The following is a 23,459-nucleotide window of genomic DNA, read 5'->3' as shown; positions in this document are numbered from 1 at the left end:
TGAGCCATTGAAATAAATGGCCCAAGTTACTTTGAAACTACAAGGGACTTCTGACTCGCAAGTACGCTTTGGAAATCAGTTCAGAAATGTGAAATTTCTGACTTTAGTTCTGACATCCGCAACTTCCAAACAAACTCACCTATGCCTAGTATGTACATGTTGTAGAGGACTACATTCCCATTCTTCAAAGTTGTAAGTCAGATGTGGAAATCATGGACTATGGGCCAAATGTGCCTTTTAGGCTCTTTCTACACTTCCATATAATTTAAATTATTAAATCAGATAATCCATATAATCTGATTTGGATTATATGAGCCCCCATAAAATCCAGTTCAAAGCAGATAATCTGGATTTTACATGGCAGTGTTAATAGACAGAGTTAATATTTTACCAACATCCATGAAGTTATGTAGCTCCTTTTCCATGTCTCCAATCACAGAGAACCCCAAATATGTGTGCACTGCTTTTTTTTTGGCCCTGAAAATCTCCTCCCATGAGCTTTTTTTTTTTTTTTTTTTTTGCTTAGAGCTGTGACTGGATGCAGGTGTAGGCAAAACAATCCCACCTCGATTCATTTACAGACTCCAAGTTTTCCTTATTGTGCTTACTGGTCAAGGCAAAATAGACAGTCTTTACACCCACTTTTTATATAACACAAATCTAATCTGGAGGATAGCAAGGAAATAGATTTTGAAATGGTGTTAGGAAACACTTTTAATGGATATCCCATTTTAGCTTTCTATAAATGTACTTGTTCTATTAACAGTAACAACACTGATATCAGCAACAACAAAGGACATGTTAAGAGATGTATAGAGAATTAGGCTTGATCTACACTGCCATGTAATCCAGTATCTGATACCAGATTATCTACTTTGAACTGAATTATATGAGTCTACACTGCCATATAATTCAATTCAAATAATATAATCTAGAATTAGAAAATCATTATATGGCAGTGTTGATGGGACCTTCGTTGACACCAAAAAACAAAAACACATATAGAAAGAAAATAATGAAAAAATCACATGGTCACTACATTAGAATCATAGAGGGAAAAGCTGAAAGGGGAAACATCTGGCAATGGTTACAGAACAAGATGTTGAAAAGAGAAACTGAAGAAATTTTATTTGCGGATCACGAACAAGTGCTTCATGACAGCCAGTGTGGTGTAGTGGTTTGAGTGTTGGGCTATGACTACAAAAACCTGCTCAGCCAAGGTAATACTGCGGGTGACTTCGGACAAATCACACATCCTCAAATTTAGAGAAAGACCCCTCTGAACAATCTTGCCAAGGAAATGCCATGATAGGTTTGTCTTGGGGTCACCATAAGTTGAAAGTAACTTGAAGGCACACAACAGCAGCAAGAGTAGCAAGAATAATAGCAGGTGCCATTGACAAATAGTGTCAAGACAAACATTTTAAAATGTTGTATACTATTTATTCTTTATTTATTGTGTCAGAAACAAATTGAGAATACAGTTATAATTTATAGAAAAACCACAAACCAAGTTAAAAACTTGACATTGTACTAAATTTCCTTTGACCAGAAGTTGGCCACTTGGAATGCCTCTGGTATCACTGTGAGAAGGTCCTCCATTGTGCGTGTGGCAGGGAGCTCAGACTGCCTTGTAGTAAGTGGTCTGTGGTTTGCTCCTCTCCACAATTGCATGTTGTGGACTCCACTTTGTAGCTCAGTTTCTTAAGTAACACCAGATTTCTCAGTAACACCAGGTAGACTATACTATCAAAAGACCCAACAACATTCTACCACAGGGACCCAAATCTATTAACAAACTTTTTTAAAGTTACAAAAATCACAGTGAATCTATATAAATAAAAATTAATGCTCGTTTGTGGGATTAACATAACTCAAAAACCACTGGACGAATTGACACCAAAAAACCTTCACTCAAAAAACTTGATTTTGACATTTGGGAGTTGTAGTTGCTGGGATTTATAGTTCACCTACAATCACAGAGCATTCTGAACCCCACCAGCGATAGAATTGGGGTAACCCCCCCCCCACAGAACCCCCCATGTGGGCCACAGCAACGCGTGGCAGGGGACGGCTAGTTATTTCATAAAAGCACAATCTATTTATTCTATTTCAGGAGTGGGCAACAGATGTTGAGCTGAAACTCTCATCACCCTCTAGTAAGCATAGCCAATGGTGAGGAATGCTGGGACTTTGCTGGGACTGCAACATTGAGAGACCTGCACTTTATTAATCTCTATTCTATTGAATGGAAAAGGAATCTATGGGCTCTATATGTTGCTAGATGGCAGCTCCTTTTCACCCTAGACACACTATCTTAGGGGAGATAAGAATAACCTCTCTTGCCTCTTTTGGAATTGAATCAGGAATCTCCAGAGATAGTGAGCATGTTACTCAATCTAATGAACTGCTCATACTGTTGAAGCCTCCAATCCTTCTTTAGATACTGGTATATATGTGGACTATAATGGACAAATTTGCCTTCTACAAACAGCAAGATCTCTATATTTTACCTAACGAGATAAAAACAAGGAACTATCCCCATTCTTATTGCTTGGGGAACACTCATCCTAGAGCTTATTTTATGTTTGGGCACACAAGCCCACAGTTTAGTTCTGCTTTTCCCTGAAACAAACACTGTCTCTTCATTCTTGTGATGAGTTACTGAAGCAGACCCCTGAGGATCTGTGAGCATTCAGTGTACCCAACTGTACCCAACTGAAGAATGATTATGTTCCTTTAAGGCAGTGTTTCTTAAGCTATTCGATGGCTTCTGTCTGCTCACCTCAAGGAACTGGTGAGATATTTGTTCTCCTTGGCTAAATTGGTAATCTAGTTTGTTTAATGTTTCCCAAGAATTGGCACCAGTCCATAGACCACCTTTTTTAGTAGGACCCCTTAGTGTCTCGTAATTGTAGTTTTGATGTTAGAGGAAGTGTCTGTCTTGAAACTACAATCCATGCTTACACAAATTTTAAACCATCAATTCCCTCTCCCTCTCCCTACTATGTTAGTATAAATGTAAGGGAGTCATATTTGCCAACATTGCTCACATTTTCATAGAACCATGAAATCTGGCTGAAACGCATCATTTTTCAAGCTGATCAAAACAGGATATAGGGCCAACTCAAATTTGACCTTATTTGGGCAATTGCTGGATTTTAAATAATTTATTATGAAAATTGCCAAAAGTGGAAGTGAGAAATAAAATGAGCAATACTTATGTAACATCATCTTGTCCTCCTCTTGAGTAATAGCATGCTTACATTCTTGAGTCAATCACATTAATTTTCTATAATGTCTGAATGCTTCACATAATATCTGAGTATCATTTGATATTTCAGGAATTGCAAAGAGATGGCAGCTAGTAACTGCACAATATTTGTGTGATTTGGTAATAACTGGCCTATTATTAGAATAAATCGGCATATGATACTAACACAAGTCATGCTTCCTATATATCACAAAGAATGCAGACAGCAAGAGCATTTTCCATTTCATAACACATTTTAATCTAAATAGGTCATGTTTCTCTTCTAGAACCGTAGAATCCCAAATACGTATGTTTTCTTCTCATTCTTAAAAATCTTTATGCTCACAATTTCTAACATATACCCTAATTGTAAGTATTTTTATCTAGAAGTACGTTCCACTGATGACATCAAACACAGGACATCTCTCTCCCCCCTTCCCCCCCCCCCCCCCGGGTCAAAATATTAAATTGATGATATTGATGCTGTGACGGAGCATTCCGCAGGTTAGCGTAGCTAATATTTGTAGTCATAAATAAATGATGAATTACCAAAGGTCTGATAGAGCCTAGCAACAGCTACCAACATCCAGGAGACTCATTGACCCCTTCTATTGTCTCTGACCCTTCAATAAACTGTTTATCCTTAGTTTCTACCTCTCTGTCTCTTGCTTGGCTCTCCTGTGTCTTGCTTCCCTTCTGCATTCCATTGCCAGCAGCCACATGGCCCCATGGCCTCTCCAACTCTATATATCTCTTATAACACAACAGCTCCTCCCCACCTCCCCTTACATGCAACCCACCTTTGCCCCTGTAACCCCGTACACGCTTGCCCAAATTGCGGATACTGACATCTACCTTCCCCCATGGGTTTATACATTGTGCTGCCTGCTAGCACTTTCCTCAAAGCAGCCCCTCATCATTCTCCCCGAACCCCTCTGCCATCTTTTAGCCACCTCACACACCCCAAAACACATCCAAACTATATTTTCCCTTCACCATTCATTCTACCTACTGCTTGTCCTCAATTGACCCAACCTTTAACCTTGTTGTTGTTGTTGTTCATTCGTTCAGTCGTCTCCGACTCTTCGTGACCTCATGGACCAGCCCACGCCAGAGCTCCCTGTCGGCCGTTACCACCCCCAGCTCCCTCAAGGTCAGTCCAGTCACTTCAAGGATGCCATCCATCCATCTTGCCCTTGGTCGGCCCCTCTTCCTTTTGCCTTCCACTTTCCCCAACATAATTGTCTTCTCTAGGCTTTCCTGTCTCCTCATGATGTGGCCAAAGTACTTCAACTTTGTCTCTAGTATCTTTCCCTCCAGTGAGCAGTCAGGCTTTATTTCCTGGAGGATGGACTGGTTGGATCTTCTCGCAGTCCAAGGCACTCTCAGCACTTTCCTCCAACACCACAGCTCAAAAGCATCGATCTTCCTTCGCTCAGCCTTCCCTAAGATCCAGCTCTCACATCCGTAGGTGACTACAGGGAATACCATGGCTTTGACTAGGCGGATCTTTGTTGCCAGTCTGATGTCTCTACTCTTCACTATTTTATCGAGACTGGACATTGCTCTCCTCCCAAGAAGTAAGCGTCTTCTGATTTCCTGGCTACAGTCTGCATCTGCAGTAATCTTTGCACCTAGAAATACAAAGTCTGTCACAGCCTCCACGGTTTCTCCCTCTATTTTCCAGTTGTCAATCATTCTTGTTGCCATAATCTTGGTTTTTTTGACGTTTAGCTGCAACCCGGCTTTTGCGCTTTCTTCTTTCACCTTGAACCTTTAACCTACTAACACAGAAACTGCAGTTGCCTAACTGGTCGTCCTTCCCTCTATCCGTGGATTCTCGCCCCACACTTCCTCTATGATCCCATCATCCTAGGCATCCTGGTATCCCCAGGAGCCTCATTATCCGCTTAACTTCCCTCTTAACCTATACTCTTTCCTATCCATAATTCCCTTAACTGCGCCTTACCTAAGGTCCCAGAATCTGCATATACATTAACCCCCATGGATACAGAAACCCATTGGGTTTCCCCTGCTAGCCACAGGTTTCTCCTATTTGCCTCTCCTCACTCGTGGGTCCCAGGGAACCCACCTGATGGGTTCCCCACTATCCACAGATCCTATATTTTCCATATATATATATATATATATATATATATATATATATAACTTTAATCTTCCTTCCCATGATACTCAGGATCTCTGTAGGAGATCGGGTCCCCCTTGCTCTCCATGTGCCCCTTGTGTACGTGCCCCCTCCCCCTGTGGATTCCGAGTCTCCATGAGAAATTTGGTCCCCCACTAACCACTGGACCTTTATGTGTGTGTATTAATCTTTCTATATTTTATATCTTCATAAATATGCTCTTGGAGAAGCCTTGTCACCAACCAAGTTTTCTGTTGACCTTTTTGCCTACATTTGCTGACCTGGGAAGGCCAGCCAGCTGTCTTCCTGGGCGTCATCTATAGGAGATTGGAGTCACCCTTCACCTCTGGGAGTCCATCTCTACTGATCCCATGGACTCCCAGCTGGGTGGAGGACAACATGATCCCTTTGCTGGGCCGCCTGTCTTTTGTCTCAGCCACCTGGACAGATGACTCACTCATCATCTAGCATGACCAACCAGTACACCAGGAGGCCATGTCCCATTGTCACACAAAAACATTTCCCCTTTTCCAGAAACTTGCTACTCAAGCCAATCAGGATGGACAATATTTCTGTTTTTTGGACTCTATGGACATCAACACCAGAGGCATTGCACACATTTTCTGGGGACTCAGATAACCATCATGCCAACAATAAAGACTCTTGGGACCTGATAGCCCCTATTGTTTGTCTCTTGCTGAGATCACATAACTCACTCATAAGCCATTTCAGCACCTTTATATCCTGGACTGCCTGTCCCCTCTATACCCACTGGATGGAGAGAAATCTACATTGGAGGCTAGGGGCGCTCTCTCATTGACCGGTGAGTGCCACACTTACTCCACTACAGGCAGCCCTCTTTGACGTCATCAGGGCTTAGCCAATCACAGCAGAGCTGGCTCAGCTGGGGCAGGAGTGGGAATTTCAAAGTGTATTGTATAAAAATGTCAGTTTTTCACTGCAACATATCTCAGCTTACTTTGGCGGATTACCACAAGTTGGTATCACTTTCAGCTGATTGAATAAAATACCTCGGTGGCTTCTTCGTCAGCTTGGTGAGCTTTATTTTGGTAGATCAGGTTCTTCACTTACCAGGCACATGGATTCACATGGATGGCCGATTGCCAGTGCCTGTGCCTGCTTATTGGACTCAGTATCCACACCTCAGGTTCTGGTATCCACGGCCCTGATCTCACTATCTGCGGTTGTTTCAAATTATTCTATTTCACTCACAGCAGTGGTTTGAATTGAAATTTAGAGCACATCTGTACTGACAATTTGTAGTTTGGTGAGGCACCACCACCCTTTGGCAGAGGTTGAAGACCTTATAAAACTACATCTTCTAGCATTGAGCTTTAGCAGTTAAATTGGTGTCAAACTTCCTTAATTTCACAGTGTAGATGCACTTTTAGTCAAACATCTATTGAAGTCAATGGATTTAGTCCTACTGAGTTTATACCAGAGGTAGTGAAAACACATCAGCTGGGAGAGTGGGAGCAGCTTTGGGGCATGCAGATAACTGCACATTCTTTGTGCCCAGCGTAAACCAGCATTTATGATTTTTCCACTTTCATCGGGTTCCTATGCTCTAACCACCACAAATGTGAGAAGCCAACTATATTGAACTATGTCTCTGCATCAAAGAGAAACTGGCTATGTCAGGAGAGAGAAATACTGTGCTCTAAATGTGTTGAAAACTGTTTTAGCATTGTGTTTTTAATATCATTGTTTATGTAACAGGTTTTTAATTTTTTGTATCAATAAGATTTTAGTTCTGTAGTGAGCCCTTGGTACCCACTAGAGTTTGATTCCAGGTCCTCCATAGATATCAAAATCTGTGGATGCTTGAGTCCCAGTATATAAAATGGCAAAATAAAATGACATCCCTTATATAAAATGGCCAAATTAATCTTGCTTTTTCAATCATTAAAAAAATCTTTCCAGGCAGTGGCAATCCATGAATGTGAAGGGCTGACTGTACTTTACTGCAAATGGTTGCAAGCGATCTTGGATCTGTTGAGATAAAGGTGGGAAACTTACTTGGCGTCCTTAGCCAAGTCACATTCTTTCAGCCTCAGAAGAGGACAAGGCAAACCCTCTCTGAACAAATTATGCTGAGAGACCTCTGTGATAAGTTCACCTTGGAGTCTCCATAAGTTAAAAATGGCTTGAAGACACACCAACTAAAACTATTATATCCAAAGTCTTATTAATTTTCCATTTATGCCTTATAATTTCTGTTTGAAAATGGCTTTTCCTTGAAGTGATCAGAGATATCAGTAATTATGATGGCCAGGTAGGAAGTGTCACTCCTTATCACAGACACCTTGGCATTGCCCATATACACAATCTGCTTCGTAAACTACACTGCATTTGAATTCCCAAGCATACCATTTGTCATAAACCGCTAACTTCCACCTCATTGCCAAGAAAAGTCTTCCTTCTCAAGCAGACAAACCTTCAATTAAATTGGCAGTCCGACAATTCTTGCTGAACAGAATTATCCTGGGATAGTTTGGCCTGGGAGAATAATGCAATTTCTCAGGTTACAGATGTGCAGATGGCTGAGGACAAGTCATCATCTCACAGGATGGAATGCAATCTCCTGTTCCCGGGTATAAAGAAGAATATATATTTTTAGCAGCTGCTGCTTATTTGAAAAGCTAGTATTCCTGACAGGTATGGAACTATCTCAGGACTGCAGAATCTAATTAATGGAAATAAGGTAGCTCATTGGGAAGGGAAAATAATCCCACAAATGGAATTTAATTTCAGTTTTCCTTTAATTGCCCAATAATAATTTATTTCCTTCCTTTCTACCCCACCCTTCTCCTAGAAGGGGACTCAGGGCTCAGTCATTGTCAATCTCACCTTGGAGATTATAGCTATTTTCAAATATTATCTTACAATTATCTTTTCCTTATCTGGTGCATTCCAATATGCTGGACTATAACTCCCACAATTTTAATGATCACATTAATTGGATATGATGAGGGTTGTAGCACACGCTTCAGGCAGCAAAACGTACTAGTCCTGCCCTGCTTGGAGCATTATGATGGCATGGATTTCTGGCAGTACTTAATATGTTAAATGCATCCCTTTTGGTGGGAGAGAGGGAGGGAAAGAGACTAGAATTACCTAGCCAGCATGGCCTCTGGGAATTATAGCTCCAAATGTCATAGCTGGGAATTGGAACTAGGAATTCTGCTAGTTCTGCTCGGCAGGTAAGGCGGGGTTGGTTGGTTGATTGGTTGGTTGGTTTCATGGCTATAACTTGGAAGTCTGTGAGGGACGGACTGGGAGTCAGCTGTATTAAGATCACTACTGACCAAAAGGTCATGAGTTCGAAGCCAGCCTGGGTCGGAGTGAGCTTCTGACCAATTTGTGTAGCTTGCTGTCAACCTTTCCAGCCTGAAAGTCGCATCTGTCAAGTAGGAAATTTAGGTATCGCTTAGGCGGGGAAGCTAATTTACAACACCATAAAAATCTCCAGCAAGCATGAAAGAATGAGGAAGTACTTCATCAGTGTCACAAATGGACGGTGAAGCAACAACTCCCTTGGTGGCCAGAATACCCTCATGAAAAAGCTGGAATGTTAAATAGCCTCTGTGTGTCTGTCTATATAAGTTGTGTGTCTATGGCATTGAATGTTTGCCATGTATATGTACATTGTAATCTGCCCTGAGTCCCCTACGGGGTGAGAAGGGCAGAATATAAATACTGTAAATAAATCAAATAAATAAACAGTAGCCCTAAAATTATTTTCCTGGGCTCTAATGTAAGGACATAGCACCAAGCAGCAAACAAGGGGGAACCATAAACGCACCCCCAAAAAATCCATGCTTAAACATGGTGACAAGATCAGAGAGCTGATCTACAGATGTAGTGGCCCTGTCTTTCTTTCTTGGCTAAGATTATGTCTTCAGTCAGGTCCCTACCCAACATTATGCCAAAGTAGAGGAAGCTGTAGCTAAATGCAGGTGTAAGCTATTACTTCCAAGACTTGAAAATGGCCACGATGGGTTAGGGATCCTAGAATGTTTAACCCCCTAAAAAACAACTTTGAGAAGACTGGCTTTATTCTCAGTTTTATGTATCTTTTCTCTTTTGCCATGGGCAAAGTGGATATAAGTCATAGGAGGTCATTGTGAAATATTTAAATCCATGACTTCCTCACTGCACACTTTGTTTACATATCAGGAAGAAAAATGTGAATAACTAATCTGAGATGAAATAGAGGTCAGTCTTAAAATACAAAAGCACGGGCTTTTACAATACCAATGCCTCCTTTAATACCAATGTTTCCTTCAATTTGATTTGACAGCAAAAATAAAAAACACTCTTAGAGAGTGGCTGGATTTTCCAAAAAAGATGAAAAACTCATTATTTGCTATAAGAACACTGGAAGAAGATATTTTACCTCAAAAGACTGCTAAGAATTGTTATGGGTTTATATTTAGCCAAAAATATTTCAAAACTCCAACCTCTTAAATGCCTCTTGAGCTATTTTGGTTTAACATTAATGCGAAAATATGCATCTCTTTCAAAAGCAGTCATTCAAAGGATCATTAGGGTACCTGACCAAAACCCTCTATATTTACACAAGATTCGACTATAAACTAAGAATGATGATGTTGCATAATTTTCAAATACAGCCATCTAGAACTTGTATTACACTAATTTCAAGAGTAGCGGCCATATGGATTGTATCATTATCTGGAATCAAGTTGCCTGAATAGAAAAGGTAGCTAGCTGTCTTCTCAGAACTTCCATGTAGACTACATGGAAGAAATACAACTTCTTTTCCCACAAAATATTTGCAGATAAAAGTAAAATATATTAATTATAACTAAAGATGTTCTGAAAGTGCTTCCAAACTCTTACCTGCAATATATGTGGAAAACGTATTGGGGGGGGGGGGATCCAAAATAATCGGCAACAAATTGCATTACACCTTAAAATCCAACACATTTCTTGTACCTTAAACCTTTAGGTAGCAGGTACTTTTTTTCTAGATGCACCCAGATAGACACTTAAAGATTTTGAAGTCAAGGGCAGAGGCATAAAAATTAGATTGTAACTAAAATGAAAGCATATGGCCAAAATATAGTTTTCTGTTCCTGTTAGTTATCTTTATTGTAAAAAAATAATAACATATCAGCCCTTTCAGATGCTGCTCAGCATGAGTATGACACAGATCTGACTGTAAAATTATAGTGAATTATTATAGAAACTACAGTAGTGCTAATAAACTTAAAAACAAGATGAGTATTTGAGCCAAGCTTGAAAAAGTTATTGGGGGGGTTGGGGGGTTGGTTTACAATTCTGGGAGATGGCGGCATAACTCAACTTCTTCCCTCTCCTCTCTGATTAATAATCAAGTTAAAGAGTGTTACATTGAAAGAGAACAAGAAATAATTGGCAAAGAAAAAGGTGTAGGTGCCAAGAAATAATAAGCCATCAACACGATGGAACATCTTTTCCAGTGACTGACAAAAGCCTTCTTCTCTGCAGGTTTTTAAGAAAAGCCTGTGTGCGTGTATGTGTGTGCTTGTGTGACAGGCCTGTAGCTAGAAAAAAATAGGGAAGAGGGATTAAACAATTACTGTTTTTAGTGAATCATTCTATATTTTTATATAGACTTCAATAAAATTTCTATTTTAACTACAAAGGTTCATGTCTAACCCCCCCCCCCCCCCTAAAAATGACTCTTAAAAGAAGATTACAACACCTGCTGGAAACACTTGAAAACTGTGTCAATACACTTTGACAGAAATCAGGCTCCATTGAGAAACTTTGGTGGATACTCAAGAGTGCAAGTTCAATCATTCTTTCGTGTCCTATTGTGCTTCTTGTTTATGTTTTCAAACATTTAACAGTTGTGCTTTATCTTTATACCAAGTTCGGAAATGCCAATTGGATCAAAATACAGCAGCCACATTGGTTACAGGAACACCCTGGAGTGAGCATATCACCTTTATCCTAAAGTCATTCCACTGGCTGACAATTAGTTTCCAGGCAAAGTGTAAGGTGTTGGAATTGACCTTTAAAGCCCTACATGATTTGGGTCCAGGTTAGCTACAGGATTAACCTGATAACTCTATCTCAGTTTACAAAAGTCTTGCTTTCTGTCTCTACCCTCATGGTTTCTTTCACAGGGCTTGGATTAGATGAACCTGTGGTAGACATCTTCATTTCCACAGTTTCCTCAGTTTTCACCTACAGCCCAGGTGTGCATGTTCTGGGGTCTTCATCAGTACCAGCTGCTGCAATGGTTCTCAACCTGCTGCCTTCTTGGTCTTCAGTTCAGTTGCTTTAATAAACATTTAGACATCTTCTGGAGTCAGGTGGATGAAAGGAAACACTAACAGCAATTAACAGGACTTTAAGTCTCAGACCAGCAAATAATTGCACAGTAAGACGCCTGTGTTTGGAATGACCCACTGCTGCTTTCATGCCTTCCTTTTTTTACCCCAGTACAATGAGTAAGAAGGTGGATGTAAGAGGAGGGAGAAGAGCAAGAGAGCAGTGACATGACTACTTTCAGGTGTTTTTAAAAATAATATTTCAAAAACTAGTAAAGTTAATTACATGGGGTAAAACAAACCAAACTACATAATAAAATCTACAATTGTGTTCAAATTTCACAAAAAGTATTGATTAGAATCAGAGATGCAGCATTTTGAAAGATCTCTTATTTTCACTTTAAATTGAATTATCTAAAACTCAGGATATATAGGTTGCTTACCTGTAAACGTAGTTTCCCAAGTGGTCACCTGTGTATTTGCACATATGGTATTATCCCTGCGCGTGCGCAGGCAACAACGGAAAGGTCTCGAGATTACAATGAGTTAGAGCAGCCCCGCCCACCTCTGCTCCCTCTATAAATAGCCCTCAGAAGGGGCCGTGCTCAGTTCTTCCAACGCTAAAAAAGCATCCAGAAGTCCTGAGGCATGACAAATAAATGAAGAGGGGAGGATGGGCGGGTTGTGCAAATACACAGGTGACCACTTGGGAAACTATGTTTACAGGTAAGCAACCTATATTTTCCCCACGTGGTCACCATGATTTGCACATATGGTAGACTAGCGAGCTGCTAACCTAGGATGGTGGGCGTCATGCCACAGCTGAAAACAGTACAGCTCTCCCAAAGGCTGCGTCCTTCTTTGACAACACATCTAGCTTGTAGTGCTTCACAAAGGTCGTCGGTCTGGACCAAGTAGCTGCTCGGCAGACTGCATCGAGCAGGATTCCTTTCATAAACACCGTTGACGTTGCCACAGCTCTCGTGGAGTGCGCCTTCACCTGTAAAGGTAAGTCTTTCCCGCACAAACGGTAAGCAAGCCTAATAGTTGACACTATCCAGGAGGAAAACCTCTGTGAAAAGACAGGAAGGCCTAAAGCGTCCTTCCTATATTTCAAAAATAGTCTTGTGGATTTCCTATACTGCCTAGTCCTATCTACATAGTAAATGAGCGCCCTACGCACATCTAACAAATGGGACTGGAGAAGAAATAATGTTTTGCTTATATGAGAAATCAATTTTTCCTTCGAATTTGCTACTATCAGCCAATCATCTATATACGGGTAAACCATTATTCCAGTCATGCGAAGGTAAGCTGCTACTGTGGCCATGCACTTAGTAAAAACCCTCGGGGCTGTGGCCAATACAAACGGTAACACAGTGAAATGGTAAGCATGGTTATCAACCATGAAGGCTAGAAATCTACGGTGTTGCATATTAATTGAGAGATGAAAATAAGCGTCCTTCAAATCCACCGTTGCAAACCATACGCTTTTATTCAACAAAGGGAGGATTGTCTTAAGAGACACCATTCGAAACTTCTTAGTACTCATAAACCTATTGACTCCCCGCAAATCCAATATTGGACGTTGACCTCCTTCCTTTTTAGAAACCAGAAAATATCTAGAGAAAAAACAGTGTCCATAGAAAGATGGAAGAACTGGACATATTGCTCCCTTAGAGAGCAAGGTAGTAACTTCTTCTAACAGTGTGGGAGATGAAGGCATGACCTTTACATAACCCACTGGTGGCAATTTATCAAATTCAATTAAATAACCATCTTTAACAATTTGTAGTACCCAAGAGTCAGTAGTAATACTAGACCAAACATCAAAAAATGGAGCTAATCGTGCTCCGAAAAAAGGAAGGTTAGAATTCCTAACATTGACATCCTTATAGGAAGGAATGCAACAAACTGGAACAGGAACAGAAGAAACGAAATCAAATATTTCAGCTATTCCCTCAACAGGAGGGATAGTGTCAAAAACGCTGCTTGTTTCCCCCTGAGCGGTTGGGCTTATTCTGATACGGTTGAAACCTATTCTTTGCTTCGTATGACTGCTTCCTTGGAAAATATGGTTTATTGTTCTGGGGGGCACGCTGCCGTAGTTGATTTCCATGGAAATTACCGGTGTTTCTTCTGTAATATGGTGATGATGATGTCTGCCAACAGGACTTAGGTTGGAAATAACCTTGACATGGGAAGCCATAAATCTGCATAGTCTTCTTCATTTCTTGGTTATGTTTAAGCTTTTCATCAGTTGTTGGGTGAAATAAGCCCTCCTCGTGTATCGGGAGATGTTCAGCGAGAGTACATCCCTCTTCTGATAGAGCAGAGGCTCTCAACCAGGCATGTCGCCTTATCGCAGTGACATTGTTGAATATTTTCCCTGCAGTCTCTGCCATATGTTTAGCAAAATCCTTTTGAAATTTTGCTAATAGGGTAGCCTCCGAATGGAATGCTCTTGGCAAGCGTTGTTCATCCTCAGGTAAGAGGTCAATATATGGCAACATCTTGTTCCAAAGAAAAGTTTGATACGCGCTCATGTATGTAGCATAATGAGCCATTCTGGTGCACAGTCCAGCTGCCATGTGGGCTTTTTTACCCATGGCATCTATCTTTCTCCCTTCTTTATCCGAAGGTGTAGGATTCAGCTTCTTAGCCTTTTGTCCATTACCCACTTCTGCTATTACTGTATTAGCAACTGGTGGTTTAGCTATCCAGTTTGCGGAGGACAAGTCCAATCTATAAAGATTATCCACTCTCTTTGGCATTGCTGGGGCCAAAGAAGGAGAGCCCTCAGAAGTCTTTGCTAACTTCAGTAAGTATGGTAATGTTGGGAGTGCGGTTGTAACAATAGAATCTTGTTGTTCCGCAGGGAACATAGGATCATCCACCGATTCAGGTGGTTTAGGCGTTGGTAAATCAAGCGCACGAATCAACCTAGTCATTAGAGATGCAAATTTTGTATAGTCCTCATTCGCTGCATCATTCTCTGCATCCCTGATATTATCTTGACTAATTATATCTTCATAAGAGGAGTCTGAATCATCCAATTGAGTTAACTCATTATGTGGAATAGTTAATAGATGTTCCTGTTCATCCATATTTTCTGGAGGTGGAACTTGAGGTTCTTTGGATCTCTTTGAATGAACTCTCCTTGGGTGTCTAGGTTCACTACTCACAGCACTATTTTTGTTAATATTTACAGCAGACCCAGTTGGATGCCACTGTGTGGGAATTGGGGCTCCACAATAGATCATCTGCCCATTTGGCGCTATTTGCCAAAAGCCTCCTTGAGGCACAATGGAAGGAGGTGGTGGGCATTGGCCCCCTTGATTCACGAAGGGGGCAATAGGCATAGATTGCTGGTTCCAGTAACTGCAGGACTGGGAAGTGCTAGGCTGTGGATCAGCTCCTCTTGAAGAAATAGGGGCACTCCCCTGGCTTCTATGGCTTCTCCCCCTCCTGTGACGCTTCCTTGAGGGAGAAGAGCTAGAGGAGGAGTCGGAGGAGGAGCTTGAGCTCCTCGATGTCAAGCGGCTCCGACGTCAACGCCCTCCATTCTTCTCTGTGCTTCTCGAGGGAGCGCGGTCCCTCGCGTGCCTTGGGCTTTTATCTGGAAGCCTTATTGGGGGAGAGGGTGCTCTCGACGCCGACTCTAAGCTGCTGCTTAGGGCTCGAGGGTTCGGCATGGACATCGAGAAGGTAAAGGATTTCTCTTTTACAGCTTGCAGGGCTTTCGAGCCCGTCTCGGAAGTAAGCTGAAGGGTCACCCCTTTGTTTGTGCTACATCGCCATTATTCACCAAGGACGCCATTTTGTTTGTCGGCTGGTGAATTAAGACCGCTTATCCCTCTTTAATGGCTTTTTGCGGTTTATCTTTACTTGACTGAGCACTTTGAGCCGCTTCACCTCCGTTGGAGGGCTTGATTTTTTACATTTTAATTACTTTCTTCTTATTATTAGATAGATCTGATTTCTCTACCTCAGCTGCTTGCTGATTTTCAGTAGTTTTTACAGGCAGTAAGGCCTGTTCGTATAGTGCTGCTTTCAAACGCAATTCTCTATTTTTCCTGGTTTGCGGTGTGAAAATGGCACAAATCTCACATGCCTGGGAGAGATGTTCTTCCCCCAGGCAGACCAGACAATGAGGATGTGTGTTGTTGTCCGGGTATTTGTTTGGGCACGACACACATTTCTTGAAAGAAGTCGTAGCCATTATCATTAAGATAATATGTTGTCCCTTCCGTTGCTGCTTTTTTGTGCGGATAGGAAGAACTGAGCGCAGCCCCTTCTGAGGGCTATTTATAGAGGGAGCAGAGGTGGGCGGGGCTGCTCTAACTGTGATTGTAATCTCGAGACCTTTCCGTTGTTGCCTGCGCATGTGCAGGGATAATACCATATGTGCAAATCACGGTGACCACTTGGGAAATTATGATTTACACTTATTATTACATTTTAAAAAACTACAGTAGAGTCTCACTTATCCAACATAAACGAGCCGAAAGATCGTCGGAGAAACGAAAATGTTGGATAATACTATTACCCATTCGACATGGCACTAGACACATAATACTAAAAACAGGGACTCAAAGGGTTAAGATAAAGCAACACCGTGGGGCTAGAGTGGCCAGCAGGAAGTGCCCAGATGTAGAAGAGCATTGAAATCACAAAGAGAAGGAGAAAGGATGCTTCCACTTCTGGTCCTGCCTCTTTTCCCACTTTCCTTCTTCCTCCTCCTCCTCCTCCTCCTCTTGTATTTTTCACTTATTGGGAATTTAGAGATAATTGGGGAGCGTACCTTTAACTGAAGGGGAAATGCTGGAGGAAAAGAGGGGTGTCAGATAAGAGTGTTGAATAAGACAGAATGTTGGATAAGTGAAGGTCGGATAAGCGAGACTACTGTACATAAAATACCTTTAATCAGGTACCTAGTTATTCAAAAATACTTGATAGTTTAGGAGAAATTAAAGCAAAGTTTTAAAGCAAGCACAAATCATAACTGTTATATACCTGGAAACATCATAAATTACATTTAAACTTGTTTTTCTTATGGAGTTTAACCTGGGGAGTCTGATGTCTGCTTTTTATGATCAGATCTAACACAAGGTGCAACATTTCTAAGTTTAGGTGTAAGATATTTGATGTTTCAAGTGTTTTGAAAATGACTTGGGTTAGTAACAAATGAACAGTATTGTGCATAGTGAGCTAGTTAGTGTGAGGATTGTTAAGACTGTGCCAAATTTGTCATCTTTTATTGGTATTTTGGTGCACTGCCAAAAATATTTTCTTTTCCACTATGACCTTGGTTATATTTAGCTTTTCTTCTCCCTTTTGAACATTTAAGAAGTAGATTCTGATTTTATCTTGATTGCTTTATGGAGTTGTCTATTGTTTTAATTGAACTGCTTCAGGCCCCTTCCATACAGCTGAATAAAACCCCACATTATCTGCTTTGTAGTGTGGACTCAGATAACCCAGTACTCAGATAACCCAGTTCAAAGCAGATATTGTGGGTTATTCTGCCCTCTGTGGTTCTCCAGAGGGTTGCAAGAAATAATGCAAATATATGACCCGTGACTGTTTTGAAGGACTTGGGAGCCAGTTTTCACCATCAGCAACTGCTGTGATCCAAACTAGACACAGTGGGCAAAATAGTGAAAAAATAACTGACTAGATGTCTGCTCCTGATTTAAATTCTTCTGATGTGGGAACTGGTATGGTCCTGACTCTCCCCACATAAAAAAACACATCTTTCTGCACCCCCTTCCTCCTCAGACTAATTTCTGATCCTATTGCTTTATTTCCATGGCCCATGGACTGAACTTTGCTCACCTATCTTAAAAATGAATGAAGAATGAAAACAAATAGAAAATGGCGTTATTCCTGATCTCATATTCTCTAGATATATTGAACTAAAACTCTCACTAACCCTATCCAACATGGCTAACATCTATGATAGCTAGAAATGATAGCAACTCATGCCAGAAATATCCAAAGGGTTTGAGGTCAGAGAGAGGCTAGTGAAGAATTTTAACAATTTTTTTTCACTTGTGGAGAAGGCAGTGATGAGGAGATATGCCTTGCCAAATGCTATACAAGGCTGGGAATCACGTGATTCTTCAGCTGTTTTTGGACTGGAACTCCCAGCATTCCTCACTACTGTTGGTGTTGAATGGGGCTGCAAAGTTGCAGCTCAACAGCATTTGGAGAGCCACATGATTTCCACACTGCCCTAGTACAATAGCATTGCACAATTGTTCCAGCAGAATACATTCAAGCTTTTATATTTTCTTTTACTCAGTCTTACTGAATAGAAAATATCTAATTAATTTTAACTTTATTTATTTTAATGTTAGTTCTTCCAGTCCCATGTCATTAAAAAAAAACATACATTTGGCTTGGATAAAAGCAAAAGCTGAATACAAATACACACAGACATACACTCCCCTGTATAAAAGTTCCTAAAGAACATTAGCAAGGCAATACTGCTGCACATATTTCCTGCGTGTGGGCTTCTTAGGCAACCAATGGTCTAGTGCCACTATGTGAAGAGAATGCAAGACTAAATTTGGTCTGACCCAGCATAGTTCTTAAGATCTTATAAAATACATGTCTCCACAAACTGAGTAATTTAGCATGCGATCTTAAACACATTTACTGAGGGAAAAGCACACACTGGACACTACGGACCACACTTGACATAATCCAATTCACTTAGAATAGACTTAATTCCTAGTAAATATATACATTGGATTGTGCTGTGATTAGTTATGGTCATTGCTCTGGACTGACAGGCCCGATTCCCAAAAGCCCTGCTTTGTTTTATATTAAAAAGTGGAAGCCATTGATTTCTGTGAATGAAGATGACTTTCCTTTTGCCCATTTCACAGTGGTACCCTTCCACAGCTAGATTAGGCATCATGTCTATCATGTGGTTTTATCAATGTAAATATTTTAAGGAAATATATCAGCCATGGACTCAGGGTATTACCTAGTCCTAGTTATGCTTAACTCTTTGCCTCAGCCTGTTGTATGTCAGCCTGTAATTGTGTTTAATGATCAGGTTCCTTTGGATGATGGGAATGACAATGTTGTTCATGTTCAAGTTGATTCCTCTGTTGGGAATTGGGATGCTGTCCATGAAGATGTTCCTGAAGGAATTGTAATGATGGTTTGTTTCCTGGTCCTAGTTTTAGAGCTGTGGGGCCTGAATGCAGTTTAGTTGATGGGTGAGAGAGGCCTTTATTGCTGCAAGATGATTCTCAATGTCTTGAGCCTGGGAAAGGCTCTGTGTCGCAGTCCCTGGTCAGTTATCTCCAGGTGCAGATTTCAATGAAGCCTTGATCAGAAGAAGTGTTTTAAGCCAGCAAAGACAAACCAGCAATTCCAGCACTCAGCTAGATTACAGCAGAAGTTAGAAGTGAAACCAAAGTTAAGGAAAAGTCCGTTCTTAGCTGTTTGGGAAATAGGGCAGGGATATAAGTGCCAAGTACAAAATCTAGCTTCAGACGAAGCAACATTGGATTCATGTTAAGTTCTTCATGCTAAGTTCCTGGACTCTTGTCTTTGTTTGATTCTGTTTTAAGTGCCTTTGCTGTTATTTGCCTTTGAAATCAAGCATCTAGTTTCATGGATTTCTTTGGTCTATTTCTCTTTGGATTAATTGCTCCTTTTTCTTCCTAATGAATTGGATTTACCTTTTAGTGTAGATTACTTTTTATTACTTTTGCTTTTATTACCTTCAATAGACTGCTTGTTATTTTAACTCAACCATGTGATGTTTAAAGTCAGAGTGGATCCTGCTCTGGAGTGCAACACAGCCATGATCACAGTATCACCCAATACATAGTAGCAGGCATCCTATTGGTGACTCCCAGCTACAGTGGACACTTAGTCAATAGCTGACCAGTGAGCCAAAACATTATAAAGCACAGATTCATTGAGTTCACTCTAGTCAGAACTAAAGACAAGATTTAGACCAGAATTTGCATGGTTAAAAAAAACCAAGTGCTAAAAGAAACAGCAGATACATGTGTTGAGGTGGGAACAGATTTAGTTACGTTACATTTTTGGACTCCAAATTTGACCATGTTGGCCAGGAATCCTGGTTGCTGCAGTCCAAAAGAGTAATTCTTCCAAGCTCTGAGTTGAATGATGGAATGCATATTAGAACTGGTGGAACAGTCTGATGGTACATGTATGCAGTATTTTCGTATGTAAGAGAAACTACCAAAATAAAATCATGCCCCAGTTTCAGATTGAAACTAACTTGCTGGCACATTGCTGTCAAAGAGCTGGTATTTTGTTTTGTTTTCTTTTTCTTGGGCAGGCTCAACAGGCAAGTTTCCCTTTTACAGTCAGACTATCAGATTACATATACCCCAAAGTAATATATGTTAATAATACTTACAATTTGGCTGTGTATGATATATAGACACAGAATTTAGAAGCTTTGCAAAAGCCATACATAAAAAGTAGCTGGTAGAAAAGAAATAGGTAAAATAAGTGCCCTGGTAGGTATCAATTCCTTTTTAATAATGGAGCTGTTTTTCTGAACTTGAATTTCTTGTGGTTTATTTAGAATTTTGGCAATGATGCTGCTGGACGATCATTTCACCAAATGGCTAACAGCTTACCTCCTTGCCAACTGACCAGAATTCCCCTGTGTTTCTTTAGCAACAGAAAAGCATATTATAAGACTGGAGAAACATGAGAAACTGATTGAAGAGGAAACGATTTATTATAAATAGTAAAGGTCTCAAGTTGCCGCTCATATTTATCAAGGATCCTGAAACAGTCATCTAGATTAATTTGCATTTAAAGTATGTCTGCAAGGAACCGCTTCCAGCAACTCATTTAAATGAGTTCTAAATTACAATAGAAATACCACCAAAATTACATTTTTCTTGGCTTACTATAATCCTAAAGCTCATTTGGAAGCACCTGCAAACAGTATTGCTTGCCAAAAAGAGAAGGCAGGATTCAGTTTCATTTGACATAATAAATTTTGCAAAATCCAGAATTTTAAAACTTTTACAGAACAAAGAACTTTTTGTAACTATGCTGATTATAATTACGGGTAGTTCTGCACTGCTGAGGTGCCTTGGAATGTTCATTGTTTAACCTGGAAACAATTTGAAATGAGACAGAATGCTGAAGTTGCCTCAGATTAGCGTAAGGAGGAGGAAAGACGCAATGACTTAAACTGAATATCTATACTGGAAATAGGCACCGAAATCACAAAACCAAGATTGTTAGGATCAGTTACAGAAATGGATGGTTAGGCTCACAAACAACAATATACGTATGCCCCAATAGACCTGTAGTGATCCAGAGGAAGGGGTAGGTTTAGCATACAAATAACAATCTCTTGAAAGTAATCCATCCTCTGTTCCCATTGTTAAAGAATGAGGAACGTTTCCCTCTTGAGCAAGTTTAGCAAGGATGTTTTATTTCATGCTCAGGCCTGAATTCAGCCCTGCTGTTTCCACTCATACAAATCAATCCAGACTTTGCTTCCTGCACATGAATGCCCACAGCATGTCTCTGCTTTCCTTCCAATGTGCTCAGAGCCATGATTTAGCCCCATAGAAGCCCACTGAAGTAGGTTAGCTTCAGTGAAAATGAACTGGTCAAAGCTGTCTGGTGAACTTCATGAGAAAGGCAAAAGCAATAAACCAGGGTCCAAATTTGCTACCTACCCAAATTAGTTTGTTCCTAAATATATTGAGGCTGAGAAATTAGGAAATGTAGGAGAAGGAAGGAGAAACAAGCTTTAAACATCTTGTTTAAATAACCAGAGTCTGGTAAGTATTCCCTTTTCCCCTTGACGGCTTGAGCTTCCTCAAAATGTAGCCAGGTGTTTACAGCAGTCTGCTAGAAAGAAAAAGGACTTTGTATTGTGGGAAGGAGCTGTTCCTTAAGAACCAGCTGTGTTCGAGTGTCATATTTTTAATGGTCACTGCAAGACTTTACCATGTACGTGCAATGCAGGAAAGCACAGCTTCAACATAGAACATAATAAAAAAATAGAAACATACAAAAACAGTCTACGGTGAACTTAATGATATTTTCCATGTTAAAGCTAAAACATCAATTTCTCAACCCTACATTATCGTTAAAATGACTATATCTGTACTTTTGCTTGCATTTATAAGCTAATTGACTCTTTATCCATATGCAGAAATCTATACATAGTTTGTTTCCATCTCAGCAAGGCCAGAAGAACCTGTAGTTGGATTCCTGTTTAACAGATACTCTGTGGTTTCAGCAAACTATAGCTTGTTGTATTAGGCACAATTAGGTCGGCAGGTTTAGATCCAGGTTTATATTTGAGTATTATGTAGAATATGGAAACAAAATGTCAACTTAATTCAATGTCAAAATTGTTATAGTTTAAAAACAAGGAGCTGCTTTGAACTGTTGCACAAAAATAGTGCTTCTATACATCTTGGGCCTATGTACATAACAATCGAAATAATTGAATGGTGGTCATGTGGCAGATTGAGCAGACCTGTCCTTTGTTGTTCAGAAGGCAGAATGAGAACCAACAGGTAGAAACTTTAGGAAAGCAGAATTCAATTTAATATTAGAAGAGACATCTTAATAGTGACAGCTGTTTAGTACGTAACCAGCCTGCCTTAAGAGGTTGCAGGTTCTCCTTTGAAGAAGATATTCAAGTAAAGGTTAGATCTACCATGGAGGCTGTAGCTACACTTTACCATAAATCTTGTATTGAACAAAGTTGGATCATCTCCAACATCCTTGTCAGCACCATGTTACTCTAATGATATCTTAATTTTCAAAATGCGATTATCTCTAAAACAGTGTTTCCCAACCTGTGGTCCATGGACCACCAGTGGTCTACAAGAATGAAAATATGGTCCGTGGCCTCACCATTACTACACAATTGCCTCGAAACCACGTGGCAACGAGAGCGACTGGTCTCGTGAAACCCTCTTATAGTGCCAAGGCAACTGGGATGTCGGAAGGGAGAGGCTGACTATCCATGAAAGATTATTACTACCACATCAGCTCTAGATTATTAAAGGTGATTTTCTGTGCGTGAGCGGATGGAGACTACTGGATGGCATATGTTCTGTATCATGAACTAGAGCTGATGTGGTCTATGCAATACAAATTTCTGAATCAGCACCCCACATAACCAAACCAAATGTAAAGTTGACCAAAAGCTGATTTGTTACCCTTTTGGTACTAATGTTGGAGAGTGGCCCCTGGTTAAGTGGCCCCTGGTCAAGTGATCCCTAGTTTAAAAAAAGGTTGGGAACCACTGCTCTAAAACCTAAATAACCTAGACCCAAGAACCCTTGGGGATTACCAGACTGTCCTCTCCTAAGATCTCCTGGGGATGTTTTTTTTTTTTTTCATATTCCAGTGATGACCAAGGCACTGCAAAAATTTCTTATCTTGAGACACATGTTTCTCTCCTCTTTTCCATTTTCTTCTTCTGGCCTGCAGTTTTCCTTTATAAAAAAAAGCAGGTGTTTTGATCTGCTGGTTGAGAATTCTTTGGGATTCTCTCCTAGGATTTTTTTAAAATTACAGTTGTCTGGTTTATCATTTTTGTTGTAGCTGTTTATTACGCTTTCCCTAAATTCTGCAAATATAGAAGGGTAGAATAGAAATAGTTTCAAACAAACAGCAATTGTTCACGAATTAGGATAGGAGGTTTCTATTCATTTCCCTCTTGTGTATAGAGGAAAGTAGAACATTTTATAGCCGTGTTGAA

This window comes from Anolis sagrei, chromosome 2 (assembly GCF_037176765.1).
Source record: "Anolis sagrei isolate rAnoSag1 chromosome 2, rAnoSag1.mat, whole genome shotgun sequence".
In the NCBI taxonomy this organism is placed as follows: Eukaryota; Metazoa; Chordata; class Lepidosauria; order Squamata; family Dactyloidae; genus Anolis; species Anolis sagrei.
Note: the sequence above shows the minus strand (reverse complement) of the source record.